Raw genomic sequence first — 6,000 nt, 5'->3', positions numbered from 1 at the left:
GTCACAAAGGCGAAACGAAGGCTGCATTTAATTGGCACAACACTTAAAAGATGCAACAAATTATTAAAGGGACTACCTAAACTACGGTTTTCCGCTCTCTTTTGGAGTAGCTGCACGGTGCAAGACGCTGATTTGACGGGACTGATGGAGACATCGAGAAAGTTCAACGGAGGCTATCTCGTGTTGTACTGTCGCGAAATAGGCGAAGGCTGTCACGGATATGATACGCGTGTTGGGGATGTAATCATAAACTGAAGGTGTTTTTCGTTGGTGCGAGATCTTGCCGCGAAATTTTAGTCAATAATTTTCTCTTCTGAAGGTGAAAAAAAAATTTGACACCCACCTACATAGAGGACAGTGACAGTCTTAGTAAAATGAGAGGAAACAGTGGTCGCATGGAAGGATTCAGGTATTTATTTTTTCCACCCTGTTCGAGAGTGGAACTGTAGACAAATAATTTTAGTATATAGACTGAAACGGCAAGTGAAAATTTCTACCGAGGGCGGGAAACGAACCCGAGTACCCTGGTTACTGGGCATGTGCGTTAGCCACCAGCCGCCTTTCCACAGCGGTTCACACAACTGCACGGATTACCCTGCCACAGATCGTTCCTCGACCCAAATTCTCACTGTCGCTCCAATCTATTTTAAAATCCCCCTTAGACACTAACAGAATTGCCGGGGCTCTCCATATTGTGGAATAGCACCTCAGCATAGAATGTACATGGGGGATGCAGACTGAAACCCAATTGCACTTACATATACAAATGAAATGACAATTTCAGAGACTTTATTGGTCTGTTTGTGTGTATAGGGGAATTTAGAGCAGACTGGGGCGGCAGTGAGAATTTGGGTGGAGGAGGGAGGAGTGTCAGGTTAATCCGCGCAGTTGTGTGGACCGCTGTGGCAAGGTGGCTTAGTGGCTGACGCACCTGTCTAGTAAGTAGGAGACCCGGGTTTGATTCCGGGCTTCGGTACAAACGTCCACTTGCCCCTTCAGTCTATGTACAAAAATCATTCCTGTATGAGACTAGGAAGGTCTCTGAAACGGTGTGAAATTCAAATGGCTGAAATGGCTCTAAGCACTATGGGACTTAACATCTATGGTCATCAGTCCCCTAGAACTTAGAACTACTTAAACCTAACTAACCTAAGGACATCACACACATCCATGCCCGAAGCAGGATTCGAACCTGCGACCGTAGCAGTCGCGCGGTTCCGGACTGAGCGCCTAGAGCCGCTAGACCACCGCGGCCGGCGACGATTCGAACCTGCGACCGTAGCAGCCGCGTGGTTCCGGACTGAAGCGCCTAGAACCGCTCGTCCACCGCGGGTAACGGTGTCATTTCATTTACTAGAGATACTGTCTAAAAGTGGTTCTCTGAACCCCCTGCCAAGAACTTGTATAAGACCTGCGGAGTAGTGATGTATATGCAGATGCATCCGCAGAAATATACGACACAAAAAAAACACAATAATGTACTAATCCTCTGATGCCACATTACTGTGATGTGGTTGCCATCAGTGAAGGGACAGTTCAGCATTGCACCGTTTTGCAGCTCTTGGGTTGGGTTGATTTCGGGGGAAGAGACCAAACTGCGAGGCCATCGGTCTCATCAGATTAGGGAAAGATGGGGAAGGAAGTCGGCAGTGCCCTGTCAAAGGAACCATCCCGGCATTTGCCTGTAGCGATTTAGGAAAATCCCGGAAAACCTAAATCAGGATGGCCGGACGCGGGATTGAACCGTCGTCCTCCCGAATGCGAGTACAGTGTGCTAACCACTGCGCCACCTCACTCGGTTTGCAGCTCTTCTACCGCATAGAGATAATCCACACAGCAGATGCATACAGGTCAGCCCTTCATTACTTAAGGTATACATATTGCTGTGTATCATTCTTGACGTGCCATTAACTCTGCCGGAGATACAAACCCGAGACAGAACTAAGCGATACTGAAGGCAAGGCTGAGGGCCATGAGGAAGGTGGGCACTACTGTTCGTAACAGAAGTACCGTGAGCGAATGCTACAGCTTTGTTCCAAGTAAGACAATCAGCGCGTACCGTCGGCTTATTTTCAGTCCAATTCTTACGAGAAGATAAATACGGAGGGGGGGGGGAGGGTGCCGGGGAGGGAGGGAGGGAGGGAGGGAGGGAGGGAGGGGAGGGGGGGGGGAGAGAATAAGAAATCAAACTGAATGCAATTTCTTTGTAAGGCGCCTCAGGAGGGCCGTTGGTACATTAGACCAAAATACCCACAAAATATCCTTTACAACCTCCTAAATTGGTCAGTGATGTTCGGTTTCGCCCGTAGAAGTTTATAAGTATGTCCTTGTGGCTTTACCCTCCGTCAAACAAATCTGTACCGTTCATGTTCCCCTTCTTTGTACGTCATCATCCCTTTTTAGTATAGATTCCGAACACTGTCATTTTCAGGATGGGTCACATGAAATTTTTAAGCAACACCCTTTGTAGACTGATGAGGCTGATGACATTTTGACAGCGTTCTAGCAACGAACCGAAGTCTTCCATCTACTTTGCCTCCTACTGAGCCTATGTGATAGCTCCATTCCATATCCCCCCAATTATTACACCCAGGTATTCGCAGGATGCAGCATGTTTCCGTTTTGTGAAGTGCAATGTGTTACATTTCTGCACATTTAAAACAAGTTGCCAATCTTTGCACCAGTTTGCGATCTTACGAAATGACTGCATATTTGACAGCTTTCCTTTTATACAGTGCTACGTTACACATAACTGCATCATTTGCAAAAAATATGAGTGTAACGTTGATATTGTCTACTAGGACACTAATGTGCATCATGAACAGCATTGGTCGCAAAATATATTCCTGGGGCACACCTGAAGTTGCTTCTACATCTGTTAATGGCTATCCGTCCATTGTAACGTGCCACATCTTCGTTACAACAATACTCCCAATGCAGTCATAAACTTCGTTTTATACTCTAATATTATACTACTTTCATTAATAATCCGCAGTGTGCTATTGAGACAAATGCTTTCAGGAAGACAAGAATTATTGCACCCCTTGTTTACTTGGGGCTTTCAGGATGTGATCTGAAAATAGAACGAGATGGGCTTCCTAGGATGAATATTTTCGGAACCCGTGTTTGAGGAGATCGTTCTGGTCAAAATACTTAATTTGAGGTCAGAATACGTTCTAAAATTCGACGGAAAATGGATGTCAATTATATTGGATGGTACTTATGTGGGACCTCTTCTTGGAAATTACGTACTTTCATTTTGGTTACTGTGTTCCTTGCATTCTGCTATATGTTGCTGTATTATTCGCTGTTATTCTCGCCCACAAATCTTTCTCCTTTTACATTCTACAGTCCACAGAATAAAGTGATAGTGAGTGGAGAAAATGTACAGAAATACGCACTTTCGCCGCTGTGTACGAAAATTAGGTGGTGCAATTAGACTTGAGAAATACAGAGTGACCTGAGTCAGAATCGTACGGAGGACAGAGTATCATTGAATGTCTTGAGAATGGCCGTGAATGAAATTTTCAGTCGGAATGACTACTTGAGTAAGCAACGCATGTGTGCACATGGCAAGCACTTGCGTTCTGTCAGAATGCTTTGATATGAGTTTCTGCGCTGTATACGTGTTACCGGCATTTTCGTACGTACGTATCTTTGATAAAGAGAAAAGTAAATTTGTTCTGCGTACCCATCTTGTTCTTTTGAAGATTACTTATTAGTTACGGCTTAGCGAGCGAGCGAGCGAGAAAGAGAGAGAGACAGAGAGAGAGAGTGCGTTTACAATGAGAAAAATGATGAGAAAAAGCATCGTTCAGTCACAGCGATTCAGGGGAGTAACCGCAGATGAGATTAGAATTGTACGACGGGAACAGTTCAGGCGTGTATCCCCCTAACACGTCTACTGGCAGAAATTGTGATTAGCTAACAGGTGACTGATCGCTATGGCAGTATTTCCGCATGCACGTCAAGGGCTGAATATTGCCCCGAATCGTTAGTGTTTATTCCGCGGTGGTTTAACGTTAACAGCACCGCCTCGTCAACGTTAGTAAATTACTTATTTGCATAGTAATCATTATATGCAGTACTTTTACAAGCTTTAGAAAATCTGTTTCGCTGTACTATCCCATTTTACAAACGCAGTTAACAAAATTTCCAAAGATACTGTTCACATAACTGGAGCAATGCAGTACTCCTAAAAACTTGCAAATTTATATCTATACTGAAAATTATTTTTTATTAAAACAGGTAACGGCTTCTGAATGACTATTTTTAATTATATTAAAATTTTTCCTGTCCATGAGTCAAGAGCTGGAACGGTTTTACGACGTCTCATACACGCAAAAATGTGTGGGCTAAGACATAAGGCGGGCTCAAGTAAGAAAATAGCGTTGTTGAGGAAAAAAAGAAAAACTGAAAGATCAGAGTCAGAAACTGCACGTTTTTACACGTCTGTGAAACAAACATCTGGTAACGGGTAACATTCAGTGTCGTGTTGCTTCACTCGGTGCGGCCGGCCGCGGTGGCCGTGCGGTTCTAGGCGCTCCAGTCCGGAGCCGCGCTGCTGCTACGGTCGCAGGTTCGAATCCTGCCTCGGGAATGGGTGTGTGTGATGTCCTTAGGTTAGTTAGGTTTAAGTAGTTTTAAGTCCTAGGGGATTGATGACGACAGCAGTTGAGACCCATAGTGCTCAGAGCCATTTGAACCTTTTTTTTTCACTCGGTGCAAAACAAATACGCTTGGATCCTCCTTGGCATGACGACCACAAAGCGATCCACGTGACTGCTGCTTACTTCTGTCACGCTCTTCGACTGAGGTGCTTCTGCGGCCATCCAGTGTGTGTACAGATTTCCGGGGACGGCGCACTGCAGCTTTCAAAAGGGCCCGAGCGTCCGGAGACGGATTCGCAGACAATGGAGACTACCTCCTGGAGGAGGGTGTTGAGGAGGTTGGCGCTGTGCTCCAGTACATTATTGTTGTTAAGACAATCCCGCTGGCAAAAGCAAGGAAATAAGTTGCCGGATACAGTCCCGCTAATGCGAGTCTCTGAAATTACCTTCGATAGGTATTGTTTCTTTCGTAGATGACATCGGTACATAACATACATTAATGTTCGGAAAAATACAGAACACCTTGAACGACTGGAGAGAGGACAGTCACATGGCTGCAGTATAGATAGTCATTTGAACTATGTCGCCCCGACGGTTCAGTGTCAACATTGATATCGCGGTCGAATACCCCCTACCGGTAAAACGTGCCTGCGGCTCTCGTTGTCGCTATAAACCGAAGGTAATGGATCAGTTTGACTTCGCAGGATGCCTCGCGGACGTATGCGCAAACCGTACCGTGAAATCAATGAGTCTGAAAGAGGGCACGTTATTGGCATGAGAGAATGTGAGGCATCGCTCGGGGAACTTGCAGTGCAACGGGTGTGTGCAGAATGGTCCACGGAAGGCCGTAGAACACGATGAGACGGAGTCAGCCCGCACAACCCAGACCGCCCACCAGGAACATCGACACCTCATCCGATGACACTGCACGACAGATCTGCGTCCTCTCGGCCCCGATGCAACGTTTGAACAAATGGTTCAAATGGCTCTGAGCACTATGGGACTCAACATCTGAGGTCATCAGTCCCCTAGAACTTAGAACTACTTAAACCTAACTAACCTAAGGACATCGCACACATCCATGCCCGAGGCAGGATTCGAACCTGCGACCGAAACGGTCGCGCGGTTCCAGACTGTAGCGCCTAGAACCGCTCGGCCATTACGGCCGGCCCCAAGAGGTAACAGGACACATGCTGAACCGAGGTGTCTGAAATGCTAATCATTTCTGCAGAACACACTAATGTACGTGTCCCGTGAAATGAACATCCTATCTCCAGTCAGACAAAGTGAGACGTGGAACTTAGGTTGACAATAAGGAACAATTATCAGATTTGACTGTTAAGGCAATATCTAAGTAAAAATTCTTTAGACAAATTGCAATCATGGCTGA

This window comes from Schistocerca serialis, chromosome 7 (genome assembly GCF_023864345.2).
Source record: "Schistocerca serialis cubense isolate TAMUIC-IGC-003099 chromosome 7, iqSchSeri2.2, whole genome shotgun sequence".
Classification (NCBI taxonomy): Eukaryota; Metazoa; Arthropoda; class Insecta; order Orthoptera; family Acrididae; genus Schistocerca; species Schistocerca serialis.
The sequence above is the reverse complement of the archived record's forward strand: the minus strand, read 5'-3'. Positions refer to the sequence as shown.